At 42.0% G+C, this 23,891-nt stretch overlaps 1 non-coding gene across 1 annotated transcript; it reads right to left on the bottom strand.

Annotated features, from left to right (window-relative positions):
• Nucleotides 1-15,581: 15,581 nt before the first annotated feature.
• On the bottom strand, nt 15,582-15,643 carry LOC129464252 (U7 small nuclear RNA). Its single transcript, XR_008651491.1, has one exon. It is a non-coding gene; the product is annotated as a U7 small nuclear RNA (small nuclear RNA).
• Nucleotides 15,644-23,891: the final 8,248 nt, after the last annotated feature.

Raw genomic sequence — 23,891 nt, 5'->3', positions numbered from 1 at the left:
GGCTGGGGTGCAGTGGTGAGATCCGAGCTCACTGCAGCCTCGACTTCCCAGCCTCAAGTGATTCTCCTTCCTCAGTCTCCTGAATAGCTGGGACTACAGGTGTGTGCCACTATGCCTTGCTAATTTTTAAAAATTTTTTGTGGAGAAAAGGGATCTTGCCATGTTGTCCTGGCTGGGAGACTCTTTCTTAGAACTGTGCTGCCAGGTGTGGAGATGCCCAAGCTGCCACACAGAAAGGCCCATGGGGGAGAACTGTAGTCTCCCAGCTGACAGGGACATTGGGCCCCCAGCTGGCATCTGTACCCTTTGCCAGGCATGTGAATGAGGCCATTTTGGATGTCCCAGCTATCCTAGTGCCCTGGTGATCACAACATGAAGCAGAACCTCTCCTCTAGCCCTTAGAATCGTGAGAAATAATACATTGTTGTTTCAATCCACTCAGTTTGGGGATTGCTTGTGATATAATCATAATAATTGAAGCAATTGAAAGTGGTCTTCCTACTTCCCTCCCTCCCTCCTTCTCTTCCAACAAATATTCTGAGATAGTGGGCCCTGTGTACAATGTAAAGATAGAGAGAAGACACCCTCATGGCCCCTGTCCTAGGGGAGTAAGATAACTCCTGCATCGTTCTGAGCTTCAGACTTTCATTTCCAGTTGGATATTAATTTTTCCAAAGCAGAATTCATTTTCTTTCATTTCAAAACTCTCCTCTTCCTCCTTCCTCCATTTTTGTTATTGGCATCGCCCCATACCCAGTTGCTCAAGTTAGAAATCTCAGATTTGTTTTGACTCTCCTTTCACTCTCACTCCTTGTGTTGAAACTCTCATACTGTTCATTTACCAGCCTGGTTGCACTGGAGTGGGTTGAGCCTGGATCTCAGGAGATCCAAGACAACCATAATAGGGGCTGTAGCCACGGGAGTGTGGCACCTTCAAGGTCAGCCTGTGCTAGAAAAGAGGGAGTAGCCAGGCCTCTAGTCAAGGTGGAAAAATCTCTTCTGTCAGTTGTGCCTCCAGAGCAAATGGGTATAGGTTTCTCTCCTTTCGTCCCACCTTTGGTCTTAGTTAGATTAAGGATCAGTTGCAATCAGGCAGGGTAGGTGCAGAGGAGGCTGTACCCACTTACAATTTTTAAAGACTTATTCTGACATCTTTTTTTCTGTAAAATTGAGACCAATTGTACACACTTTCCAAAAAGTGTTTGAAAACGTCCCAGACAGATTTAATTATATAGAGTCGATTCAATTGTACATTTAGAGTATGTTATATTGTAACATGAATGAAGTATCCTGGGCCAGGCGCAATGGCTCATGCCTGTAATCCCAGCACTTTGGGAGGCTGGAGCGGGCGGATCACGAGGTCAGGAGTTTGAGACCAGCCTGAGCAACATGGTGAAACCCGGTCTCTACTAAAAATACAAAAATTAGCCGGGCGTGATGGCAGGTGCCTGTAATCCCAGCTACTCAGAAGGCTGAGGCAGGAGAATCACTTGAACGTGGGAAGTGGAAGTTGTAGTGAGCTGATATTGCGCCACTGCACTCCAGCCTGGGTGACAGAGCGAGACTCCATCTCAAACAAACAAACAAACAAACCCCCACAAAAAACAAAGTATCCTTCAAGTTTTAAAGCCAGGCAATTTAGTAGCATTGCCTTCTTCTTGGTATATAGTAGTGCCATACAAGTTAGAAGCTACCTACCATTCTTAGTTTTCCTTTTTCCATATTCTGAAGACAACTTATTTTCTTATTTAGCGCTAGAAAAAGAGACAAGAGACTTGGGCTCAGAGCTGCTGCTAGTCTTTACGGAGCCTTAGTGCATATTAGAAGGTACCTTCTCTCTTGGTGGCAGCCCTGTGGGCAGACAGGTGGATATATCCCAGATGGGTGGATTCTTATTCCAGAGCATATAGCTTGACCAAGAGCATGTGGTTTGGATTTTAGGTATAGCTGGCCTCCTTAGCCAGGCGTGTTTGTACAGTGTGGAAAGCATACATCTGTTGTTGTGTCTCTCCTGGGGCTCTTGTATAGCTCTGCCATCAGCAACTTGTGTGACTTCATGTCTCCAGCCCTGGGTTTCCTCAATGTGGAGAAAAGAAAACTGTCTCTGGGGCCAGGATGCCTGGGTTGGAGTTTTCTAAGTCACAGTGTGACTTTCAGCTAATCTGTATCTCTGCAGGCCTTAATTTTCTGGTTTGGAAAATGGAGGTAAGTAAATGAGAGACTCTCCAAGAATCTCCCGGCTTCAAAAAGCTTAGATGCTAATATGTTGCAGAAATCCCGGCATGGATTCAGAATCTTCAAGTTTCATTATAGGACTTGCTTTTTAATAGTCTTCCTGCATCTTCTTCCCCCTATTGCAACTCAGTCAATTAGTCAATTTCTCTGCATTTTAGTTTTGCTCTATTTGTCAAATGGAGATAATAAGAGATGCCTTAGAGGGACTCAGGGAGGATAAACTAATTAATGGTCATAAAGTCCTAGTGGCCTTGCGCCTGCTAAGTGGTCATGATTCTAAACAGATCTTTATAGCTCCTTGGCTGCTCACTGCTTTAGCATTAGACAGAACCATTTATTTTTTCTTATTTTTTTATTTTGATTATTGGCTTCTCATGCTTGTTTCCTGTAAAGGGCAGCACCTTATAACATGATGGTTTTTTTTTTTAAATCAACATGACACATGCAAGCATTGGGAAGAAGCGTATCAGAAGCAAAGGCCAGGCTGGGTACAGTGACTCAGACCTGTAATCCCAGCACTTTGGGAGGCTGAGGCAGGTGGATCACTTGACTTTGGGAATTTGAGACCAGCCTGGCCAACACGGTGAAACCCCATCTCTACTAAAAATACAAAAATTTGCCAGGCATGGTGGTATACATCTGTAATCCCAGCTACTTGGGAGGGTGAGGCATGAGAATCGCTTCAACCTGGGAGGTGGAGGTTGTGGTGAGCAGAGATCATGCCACTGCACTCCAGCCTGGGTGACAGAGTGAGACTCCATCTCAAAAAAAAAAAAAAGAAAAAAAAGCAAAAGCCAGAATACTGGCTAGGAAGGGTATGAAGGAGGTGATAGGAGGTGTGAGTTGAGGGAGGAGGAAATCTGGGAATGAGAGAAATGACTGTTGAGTCCAGGTCTTTGGGACCTGAGCTTCTGGGAGGCCTTTCTTGCTGGTAGGATTAGGGAAGGGTTTTGGGTTCAACATTCTCTTTCCTTGCTTACCTTTGTCATATGTGATGGGTAGGCAATAAAGCCCTTTCTTAAGAGTTAAATCTTGTTATGCCACCGAGATCCTAGCGAGCTCATTCAAAATGCCAATTTAGTTTCTTTACTTGTTGATCTAAGTTATGTTCTGGGCAATTTGGGACTTTTGAGAAACAAGAAAACATATTTCAGAACACAACATAAACATGAACCATTGACTACAACCATCCAGGCTTTATTTTTTTAAGTTAATTAATTGTTTTTTTGGTTCAAGATGGGGGTCTTGTTATGTCACCCAGCCTGGCCTCAAACTCCTGGGCTCAAGTAATCCTCCTGTCTGAGCCTCCTGAGTAGCTGGGACTACCAGCATGTGCCATCTCACCCTAGGTTCTAATTCTTCTTTGAAGACTTTTAAAATGTTTTCAAGGCCAGGCGCGGTGGCTCAAGCCTGTAATCCCAGCACTTTGGGAGGCCGAGGCGGGCGGATCACGAGGTCAGGAGATCGAGACCATCCTGGCTAACACGGTGAAACCCCATCTCTACTAAAAATAGAAAAAATTAGCCGGGCATGGTGGCATGCGCCTGTAGTCCCAGCTACTTGGGAGGCTGAGGCAGGAGAATGGCGTGAACCCGGGAGGTGGAGCTTGCAGTGAGCTGAGATCGCGCCACTGCACTCCAGCCTGGAGGACAGAGCAAGACTCCGTCTCAAAAAAAAAAAAAAAAAGAAATTAAATGTTTTCAATGGAAATTAATTCCTTCCTTCTGATATTTCCATATTGTGTTCTGAATTGTGACATATTAGAGCTATTTATGTAATTATCCTGATAATAAAGTTTAATTTCCTTGATGTTAGAGAACATATGTTATTCATCTATCTGCAAGCTTCCTAAAGTGTCTAGAAACAACTTTCAATATAGAAAGGCTTCAACAACTACTTGTAAAACTAAATCATGTGATTTTATATAAAGAAAGAATATGGAAGAATTGAGTGACAGGATTTTATGATTTTGAGATTTTTTATTTTCTTGCATTTATCACTCAGATAAATCTTATAATTTTTTTTTGTTTTTCTTGGTTTAACATTCTCTTTGGGGCCAGAATTCTCCTTTTGATGTAACAGCATGGGATTTGTTTATTTGGTAATCTAGTTATATCAACTTGGAAGCGGAGAACAGTGACCTAGAAGGGAAAATGAGATGAAATTAATTTTGTTTGGGGCAAGGGATGGCTAGGTAGATTTAGAATGGAAGATGACAGGTACTATGGCAGAGGTGGCAGAGGAAAAATTTGCTCTATGAGTTGACCCTGGGGCAGCTTCGATTCTAGTTATGTAACCCCTGACTCAGATAGGTCCTCTCTGTGAGTCTCTTGATATGGAGCAGATGAGGTCCCTGGCTGCCCTATGTCACAAAGAAGTTTCAAGAAGTAAACACTGATTCTGTCTTATGATTTGGTCGAACTTTGGATAATGATGTACTCTGTCAGCAGATCCTTCTGCTGCAATTTTACCATGTAATTTGCTAAGGAATATTTACCTTTGCACTCAATGTATCCAGAAATTAGAGATATAAGGTTGTATTTTCATGCTCTTGGTAGGGTAAAGGAAACTTTACTGACCTCAAAGCCATGTGTTTTATCTTACAGTGGGAAAATACATAGAATCAAAGAACTGAAGTGTTCTAGATCTGCCTCTGCCTCAAGAAATTTTCTGGTTTCCCATCTCATTTCACAAATGAGGATACAGAGGCCTAGAGGCTTAAACAATATGCCCAAGACAGCAAGACAGGGATCAGAGCCCAGGTTTCTGGCTCTGAGTCCTGGATATTACTTGCTATTTTTTCCCCATGTGGTATTGTCTAGCTTAAATTCATAGAGGTGACTATATTTGTTTGAACTTATATTTCCCTTCATTCATTGTACTATATACAATTTGATACAATTGAGCTTTTTTTTTTTTTTTTGACAGGGTTTTTCTCTGTCACCCAGGCTGAAGTGCAGTGGCAAGATCTTGGCTCACTGCAACCTCCAACTCCTGGGTTCAAGTGATTCTCCTGCCTCAGCATCCCGAGTAGCTGGAACTACAGGCACACACTACCATGCTCAGCTAATTTTTGTATTTTTTGGTGGAGATGGGGTTTTACCATGTTGCCCAGGCTGGTCTTGAACTCCCGACCACAAGTGATCTGCCCACCTTGGCTTCCCAGAATACTGGGATTACAGGCGTGAGCCACTGCATGCCTGGCCCCCTGCTAATTTTTGTGTTTTTAGTAGAGACAAGGTTTTACCATGTTGACTAGGCTGGTCTCAAACTTCTGGCCTCAAATGATCCGCCTGCCTTGGCATCCCAAAGTGCTGGGATTACAGGTGCGAGCCACAGTCCCTGGCCTGACACAATTGAACTTTATTGAGATTGCACTGGAGTCATTGTAGTAAGGGTATTAGGCTCTTTTTAGCCCAGGACCCATATGGCCACCCCTAGAAGTTTTAACTTAGTATATTTAGAAGCTAGCAAAGGATTTCTTAGAAAGACTTGTTAATATATAATACACACCATTTATTTTTTACTCTCATATCAGTAAGGAATGCTTTATGTTGCAAGTATGCGAACCTAACTGGTTTAAGCAATAAAGACGTTTAATTATCTCACTTACAAATAGGTGAGCAGGGTTGGGCACGGTGGCTCATGTCTGTAATCCCAGCACTTTGGGAGGCTGAGGTGGGTGGATCACTTGAGGTCAGGAGTTTGAGACCAGCCTGGCCAATATGGTGAAACCCTGTCTCTACCAAAAATACAAAAAGTAGCTGGGTGTGGTAGTGTATGCCTGTAGTTCCAGCTACTCAGGAGGCTGAGGCTGGAGAATCACTTGAACCTGGAAGGTCGAGGTTACAGTGGGCTAAGATTGCGCCATTGCACTCCAACTTGGGGGACAAAGTGAGACTCTGTGTGTATAAAACAAAACAAACAAAAGAACAAACAGGTGAGCAGAAGTGCAACAGTGTCTTCAAAGTCCAAGATTGTTTCATTTCGTTTTTTGGGTTTGGTTTTTTGAGACAGGATATCACTCTGTCACCGAGACTGGAGTGCAGTGGCATGATCACACTGTGCCTGGCTAATTAAAAAACATTTTTTTTTTTTTGGTAGAGATGAGGTCTCTCTTTGCTGATGAGGCTAGTCTTGAACTCTTAGGCTCAAGTGATCCTCCTGCCGCAGCCCCTCAAAGTGTTGGGATTACAGGCATGAGCTACCATGCCTGGCCAAAGTCCAAGATTCTTTGTAAATTTCTGCTCCGCCATCCTCAGTGTATTGGCATGCCGACTCCTTGTCTCAAGACGGTTGCCACAACCAACATTATACTGAATGGGTAAAAGCTAGAAGCATTTCCTTTGAAAACTGGAACAAGAGAAGAATGCCCCATCTCACCACTCCTATTCTACATAGCACTGGAAGTCCTAGCTGGAGCAATCAGGCAAGAGAAAGAAATAAAAGGCATCTAAACAGGAAGAGAGGAAATCAAACTCTCCTTGTTTGTAGATGATATGATTCTGTACCTAGAAAACCCCATTGTCTCTGCGCTAAAGCTCCTTGATCTGATAAACAACTTCAGCAAAGTTTCAGGATACAAAATCAATGTACAAAAATCCATAGCAGTTCTATACACTAACAACATCCATGCTGAGAGCCAAATCAAGAACACAACCTCATTCGCTGTAGCCACAAGAAAAATAAAATAGCTAGAAATACAGTTAAAGGAGGAGGTAAAAGATCTCTGCAATGAGAATTACAAAATACTGCTCAAAGAAATCAGAGATGACACGAACAAATGGAAAAATATTCTATGTTCATGGATAGGAAGACTCAATATTGTTAAAATGGCCATACTGCCCAAAGCAATTTACAGATTCAATGCTATTTCTATCAAACTACCAATGACATTTTTCACAGAACTAGAAAAAACTATTTTAAGCTTCATTTGGAACCCAGAAAAGAGCCCAAGTTAATCCCAACCAAAAAGAACAAAGCTGGAGATACCACATTACCTAACTTCAAACTATACTGTAGGGGGCTACGATAACCAAAACAGCATGGCACCGAGTACAAAAACAGACACATAGACCAATGGAAAGAATAGAGAGCCCAGAAATAAGGCTGCACACCTACAACTATGATCTTTGACAATGCTGACAAAAACAAGCAATGGGGAATGGACTTCCTATTCAATAAATGGTGCCAGGCGAGTGGCTAGTCATATGCAGAAGATTGAAACTGGACTCCTTCCTTATATGTAAAAATCAATCCAAAAAGTATTAAAGACTTGAATATAAAACCTAAAACTATAAAACCCTGGAGAATAACCTAGGAAATACCATTCTGGACATTGGACCTGGCAAAGATTTCATGGTGAGGATGCCAAAAGCAATTGCAACAAAACCAAAAATTGATGAATGGGCCCTAATTAAATTAAAAAGCTTCTGCACAGCAAAAGAAACTATAAACATAGTAAATCGACAACCTATGGAATGGGAGAAAATATCTGCAAACTATGCATCTGACAATGGTCTAGTATCCAAACCTGTAAGGAATGTAAACAAATTTACTAGCAAAACCCAAAAAACCCCAATAAAAAGTGGGCAAAGGACATGAAGAGACACTTTTCAAAAGAAGACATACATGTGGCCAATAAGCATATGAAAAAATTCTCAGCATCACTAATCATCAGAGAAATGCAAATCAAAACCATGATGAGATACCATCTCACACAGGTCAGAATGGCTATTATTAAAATGTCAAAAAATAACAATGCTGGCACGGGTGTGAAGAAAAGGGAATGCTTATACACTGCTGGTAGGAATGTAAATTAGTTCAGCCATTGTGGAGAGAAGTTTGGCTATTTCTCAAAGAACTTAAAATAGAATTACCATTCAACCCAACAATCCCATTACTGGGTATATACCCAAAGGAATATAAATCATTCTACTACAAAGATACATGCACGCATATGTTCATTGCAGCATTATTCATAATAGCGAAGACATGGGATCAACCTAAATGCCCATTAGTGGTAGACTGGATTAAAAAAATGTGGTACATACACACCATGGAATACTATGCAGCCACAAAAAAGAATAAGATCATGTCCTTTGCAGCAACATGGATAGAACTGGAGGCCATTAACCTACACAAACTAATATAGGGACAGAAAACCAAATACTGCATGTTCTCACTTATAAGTGGGAGCTAAACTTTCAGTACATATGGACATAAAGAAAGGAAGAACATCTCTGGGCCTACTTGAGGGCAGAGGGAGAGGATCAAAACAACTACCTATCGAGTACTATGCTAATATTACCAGTGTATCAGGGGTAATAATCATAGTAATGCAGATTATGGTAATACAGATTATTTTGCAACACACAATTTACCTATATAACAAATCTACACATGTACCCCTGAACCTAAAATAAAAGTCAAAGAAAAAAGAAAAAAAAGATGGTTGCTTTGTTCCTGGGTATCACAACTGTATTCAAGGCAACAACAAGGGCAATGGGTCAGAACTAGTGACCCTGTTCCCCCTGCTTTTTTTTTTTTTTTTTGAGATGGAGTCTCCCTCTGTTGTTTAGGCTAGAGTGCAGTAGCACGATCTCGGTTCACTACAACCTCTGCCTCCCAGGTTCAAATGATTCTCTTGCCTCAGCCTCCCAAGCAGCTGGGATTACAGGTGTACACCACCACGCCCAGCTAATTTTGTATTTTTTTAGAGACGGGGTTTCACCATGTTGGCCAGGTTGGTCTTAAACTCCTGACCTCAAGTAATCTGCCCACCTTGGCCTCCCAAAGTGCTGGGATTACAGGAGCGAGCCACCGCGCCTTGCCCTGACTTTGTTCCCTTTTTATGAAGATAATAAATATTTTTTTAGAAGCTTGTTCACTCCTTTTAGACTTCCACTTGCTTCTCATTGGTTAGATATGTGTCATATGGGTATTCTTGTCTTAAAGGGGGCTGGAAAGTTACATAGCTTTTTTACCTCTATATTAAATGTCAGAAAAAGAAGTATGCTGGCCGTAAGTATTGAGTTAGCTATGCTCCAATATAAGGTTTCCCACGAATAAGCATATACAACAACTATGTAATTTTGTTTCATTGCCTGGTCCATCTTCCCTGATGGGGAAGTCAGAGGTAGGCTTCTCTCTCTGGTTAGACCCAACAAATTTACTGGCCTGTGGCAAAGGTGTCCAAACTGAGGGACATGTCAATAGGCAGGCTGGGATCAAGAGTGGGTGAAAATGGGTCATCTAAAAGGGAGAAAGGGTCGGGTATAGTGGCTCACGCCTATAATCCCAGCACTTTAGGAGGCCGAGGCAGGCGGATCACTTAAGGTCAGGAGTTTGAGACTAGCCTGGCCAATATGGTGAAACCCCGTCTCCACAAAAAGTACAAAAAAATTAGCCAGGCGTGGTGGCTGACGCCTTTAATCCCAGCTACTCGGAAGCCTGAGGCAAGAGAATTGCCTGAACCCGGGAGGCAGAGGTTGCAGTGAGCCAAGATCGTGCCACTACACTCCAGCCTGGGTGACAGAGCAAGACACCATCTCAAAAAAAAAAAAAAAAAAAAAAGCCGGGCGCGGTGGCTCATGTACAAAAAATACAAAAATTAGCCAGGCGGTAGTGGCGCGCGCCTGTAATCCCAGCTACTCCGGAGGCTGAGGCAAGACAATCACTTGAATCCGGGAGACGGAGGTTGCGGTGAGGGGGATGGTGCCACTGCACTCCAGCCTGGCAACAAAGCGAGACTCCGTCTAAAAAAAAAAAAAAAAAAGAAGCCAGGTACAGTGGCTCACGCCTGTAATCCGAGCACTTTGGGAGGCCGAGGCAGGCAGATCGCGAGGTCAGGAGTTTAAGACTAGCCTGGCAAAGCCCTGCCTCTACTAAAAATACAAAAATTAGCCGGGTGTAGTGGTGGGCGCCTGTAATCCCAGCTACTCCAGAGGCTGAGGCAGGATAATTGCTTGAACCCGGGAGACGGAGGTTGCAGTGAATCGAGATTGTGCCATTGCACAATCTTGTTGCCTGGGCAACAAGAGGAAGACTCCATCTCAAAACAAACAAACAAACAAGCAAACAACAACAACAAAAACCTATAAATAAAAAAAAAAAAAGGAGAAAGGAAACCAAAGTGGTTAAGGTTATGGGCTGTGGACCAAATTGTTCTAAGCTTAAGTTCTGGCTTTGTCACTTCCTAAGTGACTTCATCAAGTTATATAACCTTTCTAAGCCCGAGTTTCTTCATGAGTTAAGTGAGAATAGTAATATCTTATTCATTAGGTTGCTCTGAGGAGTTATATTTATGAGTCTCTGAGCATAGTCTCTGGGTCATAGTAAGTGTTCAATATCATCACCATCACCACCATCATCCTCACCATCACACCATCATCATCATCATCTTCATCATTGTTATGGTCATCATCAAAACAGGAGGTGTTTGAAGTATAGGCATTAGAATTGATGTACAGCATAAATAAATACCAGAGCCTGAGGTATGAGAGTAGGTTATGTGGAAAAGCAAGACAATGAACCAGGAAATATATATTCTCCACAGTGAGGGTGAGCTGCCTTTACTGAAAGGACTTCCTATTACCAGAGTATGAGTGACTCACATGCAGGGGGTGTATTTTAAGCCTTACTTTAAGGCTTAAACTTACCTCCTAGAAGGTGGCATACAGTATAGGACACCACAGTATGGCTATGGATGGTGGAGGAGAGCAATGCTGGCAATGGGGCTCCAAGGAGTGGGGTGGGATTCTTTTGGTCATGTGTCTCCTGCTAGGAGTTCCACAGGTCTATGAGAACCATTGCCTACAGAAGCCATAGAGCATTAGCTTCTCCCTTTGATCTTCTGTGACCTGCTTTGATTGTGTTTGTGTGTCCTATGAGTCACTGGGGATGCCCATTTGCAGTGCCCATTTATATAGCAGTAGCTTTAGATAGGGTGGGTATTTGGACTGACTGGCATGTAGCATGGTTCACAGGCCTGTGTGAGTTCACATTCATCAGTGGCTGGAATTTAAGTTCTTGTAAAGATGCAAAATTTAAGTAGTTTTGACCCTCCTCTAGGGCTGGACAACATCTGACTACCAAAAAGATGATATTTATCTGTATCAACAATTGTTAGTAGTTAGTTATATGGCTTCTGTCCCTCCCAGAAAAGACCTGATATGAATGGTAAATCAAACACATATGCTAGACACTGTTACTTATGTTAACTAACTTAATTTGCAAAACAAGTCTTGTGAGGTAGGTGGAATGATTCTCCCTATTTTTACAGATGAGGTAACTGAGATCAAGAAACTTACAAATTCATAAAGATGTCTGTTGTGTTGGAAAGGAGATGTGGCTAGGTCTAAACTTGTGCCTCTTGACTTATGCTAAGGCCTGTGAGTTCAGTTAGGCTAGAAAAATTGGTCTGTGGTTGTTCTTAGCTTGTTTCAGCCTAACTTTTGCATCAAGAAGTTGAGTTTAATGCAGCATGGAACCAGACTCTTCCTTCTATGATAGAGACAGGAAAAGAAGACGAACCCACGTCTGGGCTTTTCCTGACACGCCTTAGCCAATGACTCGTGCAAGGCTCCTCTTTGCCCTAAAAACACACACACGACAAAGTAACTGGCAGATGGGTGGGTCTCCCCTCCAGTTTGTAGGGTGTCAATTTTTAGAAGTTCAACCTTGATGGAAAGATTTGAAGCGAGGGGATATTGTTGAGGAAAACGTTAGGAAGATTGAACTAGATCTTGTGAAGGATAAGTGGAGAATGGTGGAGGAGGAAATCCCCAGCATTGGCAAAGATATGGAATCAGAAAAGAAACTTACAGGGCATCAACAACGAGCAATTCAATTTGACTGGAATATAAGGCGTTCGAAGTGAAAGTTATGGAAGTAAGGGGGTGGGTATATAGAATATGGAAGACTTTAAATACCAGGCCCAGGAGTATGAATTCTCCTCAGTAGGCAATGAGGAGCCTATTAAATAAAATCTAAGCAAAAATTGGAACCCTGCAGGAGGGGAAAGCTTTTATTTTATTTTATGTTTTGAGATAGAGTCTCACTCTGTCACCCAGGCTGGAGTGCCTTGGCACAATCATGGCTCACTATAGACTCGATCTCCTGGGCTCAAGCAACCCTCCCACCTCAGCTTCCCAAGTACCTGGGATCACAGCGTGCACCACTATGCCTGGCTAATTTTTATTTTTATTTTTTTGTAAAGATGAGGTATCCCTATGTTGCCCAGGCTAGTTTTGAACTCCTGGGCTTAAGTGATCCTCTCTTCTTGGTTTCCCAAAGTGCTGGGGTTATAGGTGTGAGCTACTGTGACCGGCTGAGGACAACTTTTATTTCACTTACACACACCTCCATATAAACTCAACTGGAGCTATTTATAACTGCATGACTTGTGATTACCCACTGAAGATTGTGGCAGAGTATTTTATCCCCATTATTTTCTTCCTGACCACCACTATGTATCTGAAAGTAAGACCAAGGCAAAGAACTGTTAGATACAACATAAATGAGTGGAGTTTATGTTTTCCAACCCTTAGGTCAGTTGGTTCATTTAAACATTTTTGAGCACCTTTTTAGGTACAGTAGATATAGCCATTAATGAATACAGTTTTAGGGAAAACGTTGGTTCTTGACTTTTATCTACCGTATATCTTTTTTCTTATTTTATTTATTTATTTTTTTTGAGACAGAGTGTCACTCTTGTCACCCAGGCTGGAATGCAGTGGTGCGATCTCAGCTTACTGCAGCCTCCGCCTCCAGGGTTCAAGCAATTCTCCTGCCTCAGCCTCCTGAGTAGTTGGGACTACAGGCATGTACCACCACGCCTGGCTAATTTCTGTATTTTTAGTAGAGATGGGGTTTCGCCATGTTAGCCAGGCTGGTCTCGACCTCCAGTGATCCACCTGCCTTGGCCTCCCAAAGTGCTGGGATTACAGGCATGAGTCACCACTCCTAGCCTTATTTTTAGATACAGGGTCTCAGTCTGTTGCCCAAGCTGGAGTGCAGTGGTGTGATTATAGCTCACTGCAGCTTCAAATTCCTGGGTTCCAGTCAGTCTCCTTTCTCAGCCTCCCAAGTAGCTGGGACTATAAGTGCGTGCCACTGCACTCAACTTCTATTGCATCGCTTATTGCCTCAATGTTTAACTTTTTGGATTTGATGATTTTATAGTGCTCCTTATAAAGCCCCTGGTCTGAGCCATCATTATCTCTTGCCTAACTCTTTTCATAACCTCTTAACTGGGCTCATGGCTTTTATTCCTGAGACTATCCACACACAGAAGCCAGAACAATGTCATGAGCGCAGAAATCTGATCTCATCCCTCATCTTCATAAAACCCTTCCATGGCTTCCATTATACTTAGATTAAAGTCCAAATGTCTCTGCACCCCTACAATGTCCTGTGTGTTCCCACCCCCGTCAAGACCTCTGATCTTACCTCCTACATCTCTCCTTGATTCACAATGCTCCATCCTCACTGGCTCCTGGCTATTCCTTGAACACTCAGTGGATTCCTGCCCCTGGACCTTTAGTCTTGCTGTTTCCTCTACTTGGAATGCTCTCCTACCAGATTCCAACATGGCTGTGCCCTCCTCCACCCAGTGCCACTCAGATCTCTGCTCAAATGTCAGCTCTTCCAGAGCCACCCTCCAACTAGCTGTCTTGATGGCACTCTACTACCTGAAATTAAACTTTTAATGATTTATTTGCTTTTTGTTTCTTTTTGAGATGGAGTCTTGCTCTATTGCCCAGGCTGGAGTGCAGTGGTGCAATCTCGGCTCACTGTAGCCTCAACCTCCTGGGTTCCGGTGATCCTTCCACTTCAGCCTCCTGAGTAGCTGGAACTACAGGCACATGCCGCCATGCCTAGCTAGTGTGTTTTTTTTTTTTTTTTTTTTTTTTTTTTTTTTTTTTTTTTTTTTTTTTGTAGAGAAGGGATTTTGCTGTGTTGGCCAGGCTGGTGTCTTGTTTATTTTGTGTGTTGCTCATTAAAATGTAAGTTCTGTAAAGGGAGCATTTTGCCTACTTGTTCATTGTGCTATCTCCAGCACCTAGAACACACCTGGACAATAGCACACAATAGGTATTCCTGAATGAATGATGATTATTACTGGGACTTCCTTTACAACTTGGAAAGAAAGTGGTTTCATTATTCAAAAAACGTAGTGTCTACCTATACTTGTTTTCCTCATTTATCGCATCTCCACATTTGCCCCTTATGACTTTTGCAATTCCCAAATAAATGACCTCCATTGTAGGCATATTAATGGCAATCTGCAAGTAGCAAAGTTCATTTCTGATTTGAATTCTTTTGGCTGCTGTGAATAGTTTTTCTCTGGTTGTTAGTAATTAAAACAAACAAGCAGAAAGACTTATATTATTCTATCTCATTGCCAAATTGGATATTGCTCAACTCAAAACTAAATGTACACACACCCATAAAACTAGCCAAACTGGCTATTACAATTACATAAAGTTCCTTGTGTTCATTAGCAGTCTTGCCTTTCATGGGTTTATCCTGTTTGGCATATACATCAAAGTAATAGTCATAAAGACTTCTATAAACATTTGGAGCATGTAGATGTGGAAAAATTTTTAAGATTTTTTTTTTGTTTTTTTCCAGCTACATTGCAACAAAAGCATACCTTGTTATTGTGATAAAAAGCTTAAGGCACGACATATAAAAAATGCAGTATTTTGTCAAAGCTTGGTAATCTAAGCCCATGGCCAGAGTCACCTAAAAATGGCAGATATGATTCAGTTTTGTATTCTGCATTTTGGGAATTAGTGTCAGAATACCAGCCCTGATCTCTTTAGTGAATGAATTCATTTACTAACATGATTAACAATTCTGAGAGCCAGCCACGTTGGCCACTAATATCAGATTTTTAGAAGCTGCCTAGGTTTAATGGAATTGTGGGTATGTTCATTTGAACTGGGGTGGAAGGTCCTAAATCTGCTGTTCTGATTCGTAGTGGTTTTATTTGAACCCAGAGAATGAGCTTCTTATGATTTCCAAAGCAGCATATTTTCTTATGGGTGGTTCCTATTCATGAGAAAAATAAAATAATAACAGATAGTTTAGGGGAATTAAGAATAAAAATGAGTGATGAAGCTTCACTCATAGATTCAGTTCATAGAGGTTTGGGGAGTGTGTTGAGTAAAAAAAAAAAAAAAAAAAATTAACTTCAGTTCATTGATCCAAAGGCATAGCTCTGTACCTTTTCAAATATAAGGAATTCAGAAAAATTGGGGCAGAAGGTCAGATTGAGTTTGTTATATTATTATTTGTTTAAATGTCTTTGTCTTTCTTTTGTGTGTGTGGCGGGTGGGGGAGGGTTTCCAGTAAATATTGGAAAACCTGCTAGACAAATTTTAAAAGACCTGTGACACTATGTGTTTGTTTCTTTAAAAAAAGTTTTTTTTTTTTTTTTTTCCTGTAGAGACAGAGTCTCACTATGCTTCCCAGGCTGGTCTTGAACTCCTGGCCTCAAGCAATCCACCTGTCTCAGCCTCCCAAAGTGCTAGGATTAGAGCATGTGTGTGTCTAAGAGTAGACTATGAGCTTCTTGGTGGCAGAACCTTATTCATGTTTCTTTCCCATTGTCTGGCATGGCACTGTGTGTAGCTTGGTAACAATGATGGTTGTGATGATGCTGATAATGGCCTCTATTACTCAGCTTCCTGTATGCCAGGCACTATGCTCACTGCTTTGCATACATTACCTTATTTAATTCTCATAAAAATCCAGGTGGAAAGTAACAAACAGTATATTATGTCTGTATGGTGTGAGGAAACTGAGGCTTAAAGATATTCATGGACATGACCATGGTCACACAGCTAGTGAAATGTTGGACCTGGAATCTAAAACCATTTCTATTCTTTGTCCCAAGCCCATGTTGTTTATTACTATGCTCTATATTTGTTGCCTGAATTAATGACAGAGTGGTTAACCAAGGTCCCCTGTCCTACCCAGGCCCCATGACTCAGTAAAGAGTTAAAATGTGACAAACAGAACTGGACAATGGTGATGTCCTAGAATGAACCAGTTTTATTCACCAGTAGGAGAAGAGAAACTTTCAGTGTGTGTAATAAGAGATTGAGGGATGACCTGTGTCAATGGATAGCTCCAAATGGGAAGAGTGCAGTGGGTTTAAGAGAAAGAGGGGAGAAAAGAAAGTACCATAAAAGGGAAACCTAAACAAAGAGCAAAGTAGAAAAAAAAATTCTTTTGAGAGGAGGTCATTTTTCATTCCCAGAAACTTCCAAAGTGATGCTTTTAACCCCACATCTGGTTCAGATTCCTGCTCGAATGCTCAGAGGTAGAACAACAAAGCAAGTGGAAAGGTTTGGGCATGCCTCTGTCCGTGGAGCTGCCCTCTCTGCACCCTTCCCCCTGAGGAATATCTGCTTTGGAAGCAAATGATGGAAAGTTTTGTCCACGTTGCCTTCCCTCACTTTTGCGTGTGGGTGTGAGTTTGTGTACCCGATTCTACCGTGAGGAGTTCAGGTTGCTTTACCTGCTGTTGCATCTTAACAGGGTGAGACATGTGCCCGTGGTTGCAGGCCTGTCCCAGGAGAACTTGTCCTACTGGATATGGAAATCATTCAAGCAAAGTGGGAGGCTAGGTTGTCTTATTTTCATGCCGATACTTGGGTTGCTTTGCCGAACTGAAGCATGAGAGAGAGATGGGCTGAGAAGCAAACCATTTGCATGTATCATTCCTCCTGCAGTTCTGGAGCTGTTAGCCAAAAGTGCCATTTGCACACTTTCCTGACAAAAGGCAGGAAAAAGAAATGTCCCCCATCAAAAAAATCACAGGTTTTCCCAGCTTTTACTGTCTTTCTAGCTCTGAGTCTCACAAATCTAATGGCTCTCATGCTTTTCAAAGTGATTCTTTTCAGATTTTCTTCTTTCATCCTTGATTCTCTATTAGAACTGTCCTCTGACTCCATTTGACCGATAACTTTTGATAAACTGACTTAAGCCTCTGTATTGGCTTGCTACAGATTTGCTGTAGGAAAACATAACTCACTTTCATAAGGCCAATATCAGCATCCACTAATGCAAGGCGTTTTTCCTCTAATGTGATTACATAAGAATTAATGATGGGTAAACACCAATGTGAAGAGATTTAATTTGGATAAACATTATAAAGCTTGTCTGCTTAATCAGGGTTTATCTCATCTTTTCTGTTTTTTTTTTTTCTTTCTTTTCTTTGTGCTGCAAATTTTCCAAGAACAGGGACCAGTGTACTATTCTGCCTACTTCCTTGAACAGGGCAGATAGGAACATTGTGAGACCCAGCATTCTTGTGATACTTTAATAACTTCCACTTCATGGGAAACACAAGAGGATACAGATGCATGCAAATGCAAAACCGAGCAAGATACCAGCTGAGCTGACTTAACACCCTCCCTCCCACCTCCTAGCCACGAAGGTGCTAGTGGGGAGAAGCAGTTCTTTGGAGAAGTTGCGGTATTTCTCCTCTCAATCTTGGGTTGCTCTTGACTAGCATGTAGCAGAGGACCTGTGACAGCTTTTTGCTTTGAGAGCTGTTACCCAGAGGATAGCCTTATTTACCACCCCTTCCCCTCAACTCACAGGCGTTTCTTTCTTTCTTTTTTTTTTTTTAGACAGAGTCTTGCTCTGTCGCCCAGGCTGGAGTGCAGTGGTGTGATATCGGTTCACTGCAACCTTCGCCTCCCAGGTTCAAGTGATTCTCCTGCCTCAGCCTCCTGCGTAGCTGGGACTATAGGTGCGCGCCACCACGCCTGGCTAATTTTTGTATTTTTAGTAGAGATGGAGTTTTACCATGTTGGCCAGGCTGGTCGCCAACTTCTGACCTCAGGTCATCCACCTACCTTGGCCTCCCAAACTGCTGGGATTACAGGTGAAAGCCACCGCACTGGGCCTCACAGGCCTTTCTGAATCCAGTTTTTATTTCCTGAAATGCATATGGGTCAAAAATAATCCATATCAAATGCATATTAATTTATAGGTATCTTTTTCAAGGAGGATGATTAGCAAAGAAATAATCATCGTTTCCAGTCTCCCAATGTGATTATTTGTTTCTATGACAGAATCTAATTTCTCACATCTCTCCTTGTTTACTGATTGACAGTCTATAGTCCTAGACTTCATTTCTGCATTTTATGCTTCTGCACCTATCAAAAGGGCTTGAAGGCCCAAGATGAGCATCTTTAGAGACAATGGGCTTGAGGGAAAGAAAATGGCTTGGTACAGGTTGTTACTTTTTGTTCGCTAACTGGAGTGAATGCTTTTTAAACAGTATGTTCCCAGTTGGGACAATTGGAAGAACAGTGACATTCATTTTATAGTTTTTGCTTGTTGGGTACTTATTCCTTTCGAAAAGAAAGGAAATTCCATACTCCAGGAGTCCATCTGTCGTTACATTTCCTGAGAACTAAATGCACTGGAAAATACAGCTAAACACACTTGGTTCACGTTTTCTCCACCTTTGAACTGATACCAGTCATAAAACTCCATCTTGTATAGACAATCTGTTAAAATAAGTTACTAAGAAACCCAAACAGGTATAAAGGTCGCTCTCAGTGTGAATGGTTTTGTTTTTTTTTTTTTTTTTGCAGTGGTTATGACCAACCCCAAACTCGCTCTGAGTTGGCTTTTATAGTCGATATTTTAAACTGTAAACCATGTTATATGACTGTAGAACCGCACCTAGTAAAGTCAATTTTCCTGTTTTGGAACTCTTGTGCGATGCAGCACATAATCCCCGTTCATTCGTCATGTTCTCACCTTGTTCAGGGCCTCAGAGTTTATGAGCAGGTTACTCCACTGCATTTTAAACATGTCATCTCTCCCAAGGTGTCTTTTAAGAAATACTTGTGCAATCAAAAGGAAGCCAAATGTGTCCTTAGTATAAGAGACAGAGGATGTTGTTAATGAACTGGAAGGAATTCTACTTCAGGAAAGTCTAGGAAAAGTTATCAAATTATAGGAATGGCATCTAGATTTGAGGGCAAAAACAAGTACATTAAAGGGCAGAGGCTGCTCTTTTCTCTCTCTACCGTTTTCTAAAGCATCTAGTATTTACCAGGCATTTTGTGAAGCATTTCACTTACATGTTCTCGTTGAATACTTGGTGAGTCTCTATGAAATATCAAGAAAATGGCTTAAGAAAGGTGAATGCCTTGCTCAAGTTCACACAGCGAAGAATTCGCTGACAGACTTCCAGTGTGGTTTAGCCCCAACACGGCCTTCATCCCCGGCCACCTACTGGATGGAGACCTCCTTGCAGTGGCTTCCTACATCCCTGCTCCCATGACTTTACTGTTGCAAGGGTAGAAGAACAGATGTATCTTTTTGGATTTGGCCTGACTTTTCAAAGATAAGATAAAGAAGAGCTGGTAATAAGGCTGAGAATTGACACATTCTTGGTTGGCTCAGCTGAACTGAAGAGCTTCTGTTCTCATCTGGATAGACAGGAAATTATGTGTGACATACAGACAGCTTGTTTTTCTCTAAATTTGAGCAATGGTGAGTCATTACTTTTATTAAAGTTAGAGATGATCCTTTCTTTTTCTGTGCAGAAAAATCTATTGTTTTTCACACAACCCACTCCTACTTTTAAATAAATCAGTTAAATTGCCTATATTTTAAATAAAACTTTTTCAAACTCCTTTATCTACCAGCCTAGAGGCAGGAATATTTCTTTTCTCATTCAGCCTTGCCTAAGGAAAAATGCTTCTTTTTTTTTTTTTTTTTTTTTTGAGACAGAGTTTCACTCTGTTGCCCAGGCTGGAGTGCAGTGGAATGATCTCGGCTCACTGCAACTTCTGCCTCCTGGGTTCAAGCGATTCTCCTGCCTTAGACTTCAGAGTAGCTAAGATTACAAGTGTGCACCACAGGTTTCACCATGTTGGCCAAGCTGGTCTTGAACTCCTGACGCCAAGCGATCCACTCGCCTCAGCCTCCCAAAGTGCTGGGATTACAGGCATGAGCCCTGCACCTGGCCTTCCGCAGTTTTCTAGGCCTGGTTAGAGAGGACAAAATAAATCCCGGGAAGACCTCTAGCTGGCCACTAGCAAGAGATGGGAGGAGGATACACTTCCTTCATTTTTTCCTACTTTCCACATCTTAATGCCAGGCGTGAGCCTTTCTTAGCACTGCCGTTGCTAAGAGAATAAGTAGCTGAATAAAGTGGCACATGTTATAAGGACAAAATAGCTAAAATGAAGACCCTATAGAGCAGCCTCAGTCTCAACACTATTGACATTTGGGCTGGATATTTTTTGTTGCGGGGGATAGGAACTGTTCTGTGCATTGTAGGATGTTTAGCAGCACCCTGACTGAGTACCAACTAGATGACAGTAGCAACACCACCCCCCAATCCTACCAGTACCCCGAGCTGGGAAAACCAAAAACGTCTCTAGACGTTGATTGCCCAGTGCCCTGTGGGGGGCAAAATCATCTCCAGTTGAGATCTACCACTTTATAGTAGATAGCATGACCTAGTAACATGCATGGTTTCTTTATGCCTGGAAACTTGCTGGGCTAGGGTGAAGATTTATGACCTAAGAAAAGGCAACCACAGCAGGTGTGGAGCTTGAAAAAGGATGGTGTCTCTGCCCTGAAAGGACCTCAGGGTCAGAAATATGTCTGCTCATCTTTGAATCCTCTCCCCAGGGCCTAGCACTGTTCCTCAAAAGTAGGAAATGGTTGATAAATGTTTGTTGAATAAATGGGATGTTTGCTTAGAGCCCCCTGAGTCTGTCTTCTGTGCTCAGAGAAAAAAAATCATACGGACACAGCTATTTATTTGTAGCTGTACCCACTTACTGGCTTATTGTGCTCTATTTGAGGGCCTCTTGAATATTGCAGAAGTAACCAAGGATACCAGGATGATCACATGCAGCAAACATATGGGGAAAAGAATAGAACAACAAATGTCACAAGGCCTGTTTTTCAGGTTTATTGCCAGAGAGTGAAGGGTTTTGAAGAGAGAGTGCATAGAAGGAATAGGACGAGAGCTGTCCTTATACTGAAGATGATTTATAGTCCTCATCTATGGAAATTATTCACTGGACAACCTCTCTTGCCCTTGAACTTTGCATCTTGTCTTAACCAGGGGTTTATATATCTTCCTTCCCAGGGAGCAGGTCAGCATTGCTGAGTCCTGAATTGGGGAACTTCTGCTTCCTTAGAAAGACTTGGCTAGTGAGTAGTAAGGGGAGACAGTGGCGAGTCCAGGATGGGAGGTGAGCTTGGTATGGCAAAGACATAAGCATCCAACCTCTATCTGACCAAGTGATGACAAAATAAAGGATGAAAACAGCCAGCTCAGTTTTCCTCCCCTCAGGATTCTTTTATTTCCCTTTTCCTTCGTATCTTTCATTTTTGAGTAACACAGTATTTTGTATTCAACATATTCTTCATGACTAACCACTAGTCTTAAAACTTCCAGGGTGAGGATTTGAGGGAACTTCTCTTTGGAAGACCTTTATACCAAAGGCCTCTGATTGAGTATCCTCCAACGCAGGCAGCTTTTACTGATTCCTCCAGAGTCGGCCAGGGCAGGCACACCTTTTCATCTCTTCCATGATACTCCATCAAATCAGTATCTCCTGTATTCCAGACTCATGTACTCAAGTGCCTAGTTGATATTTCTACTTGGGTATCTTGGAGACATCTCAAATATAACGTATCCCAAGATGAATGATTTCCTGCTTCTTCTCAAAACCTGCCTGTTTAAAGGCAATTCTATCCTTCCAGTGGCTCAGATCAAAACCCTGGATTCGTTCTTGACTCCTCCTTTTGTCTCACACCCCATTATCTCTCCCCAACAAATCTTGTTGGCTTTACTTTCAAAGCATATCTGGGATCTTAGCATTTCTCATCATCTGCATTGTTGCCATTCTGGTCTGAGCTACCAGAAATTCAACACAGTAGCCAGGATGACATTTTGAAATTGTAGGTCAGATCTTGTTACTCTTTTGCCCCCAATGTCTCCTTATCTCATAGTAAAAAACAAATTCTTCACATGGTTTTACAACAACTGCCTGACTCCATTAACTTTCATACTTATCTCCTGCCACTCTCTTCATCAATTCCTCAGCAGCTCACCTCCTTCTTGCTGTATCTTATGCACATGCCTATTCCTGTGCCTGGAACTTCTTCCCCCAGATATCCATGTGGTTACATTTGGCTCTTTCAAATCTTTGCTGAAATATCACCTGGCAATGAGATCTCCTCTGATTATGCTACTTAAAACTACAATCTGTTTTCCATATCTCTCTCTTATCCTTTAGTACTTTTAAAAAATTGCACTTATTAACCTCTAATACTATATCATTAATTTATTCACTACATTGAAAGAAATCTCTCTTGCTAGAATGGAAACTTCACAAGGGCAGGGATCTTTGTTTATCCCAAGCACCTAAAAGAATGTCTTGTACATAGTGTGTGTGCATAAATATTTGAGGATGAACCAATATATGTTTTCATGCACGTATTAGCTATTTACTCAGTCTGTCTTCCTGCCCAGACTGTAAGCCCCATGGGAAAAATGGTAAACAGAATGTATTGCATTGCAGTGGTTAATGCTCTTCTTTTCCTTGAAGTGTATTCTTCAAATTGTATGAGTTTCATGCTCCACAAAACCTGACCTGCCCCTGATTTACTATGAGAATTAGTATGAAAATGAAAAAGACAATACATTTTAAAACTTAGAAAAGCATCTGGCACTTTAAGGATGAAGACCGTGTTCTATTTGACGTGCCTCCCCTCTCCCATTGTATTTAGCTCAGTGGCTGGAACAGAGTAGAAGGCAAAAAAAAAATCTTTGCTAATAAACACATCAACTGAATGAATGAATGAATGAATGAATGAATATATTTCTGTGTGCCAATTTGATAATCTGTTTAAGTTTTGACTTACTTTTTTTTTTTGAGACAGATTTTCCCTCTTGTCACCCAGGCTGGAGGGCAGTGGCACGATCTCAGCTCACTGCAACCTCCACCTCCTGGGTTCAAGCGATTCTCCTGCCTCAGCCTCCCAAGTAGCTGGGATTACAGGCATGCACCACAATACCCGGCTAATTTTTTGTATTTTTAGTAGAGATGGGGTTTCACCGTGTTAGCCAGGATGGTCTCGATCTCCTGACCTCATGATCTTCCCGCCTCGGCCTCCCAAAGTGCTGGGATTATAGGTGTGAGCCACCGCGCCTGGCCAAGTTTTGACTTCTAAGTGCCATGTTTCTCCCTTTTTAAAATTAGGTATCTATGGGCTGGGTGTGGTGGCTCACACCTATAATACCAGCACTTTGGGAGGCCGAGGCAGGTGGATCACTTGAGGTCAGGAGTTCGAGACCAGCCTGGCCAACATGGTAAAACTCCAGTTCTACTAAAAATACAAAAATTAGCTGAGCATGGTGATATGTGCCTGTCGTCCCAGAACCTTGGGAGGCTGAGGCAGGAGAATTGCTTGAACTGGGGAGGCCAGAGAGGCTGCAGTGAGCCGAGATTGTGCCACTGCATTCCAGCCTGGGTGACAGAGCAAGACTCCATCTCAAAAAATAAAACAAAATGAAATAAAATAAGGTATCTATGTTTAGGGGTTTGTCAAAAGATTCATATAAAAAATATCCACGTATGGATTTG

This window comes from Symphalangus syndactylus, chromosome 15 (genome assembly GCF_028878055.3).
Source record: "Symphalangus syndactylus isolate Jambi chromosome 15, NHGRI_mSymSyn1-v2.1_pri, whole genome shotgun sequence".
In the NCBI taxonomy this organism is placed as follows: domain Eukaryota; kingdom Metazoa; phylum Chordata; class Mammalia; order Primates; family Hylobatidae; genus Symphalangus; species Symphalangus syndactylus.
Note: the sequence above shows the minus strand (reverse complement) of the source record. Positions and strands in the feature narration are given on the sequence as shown.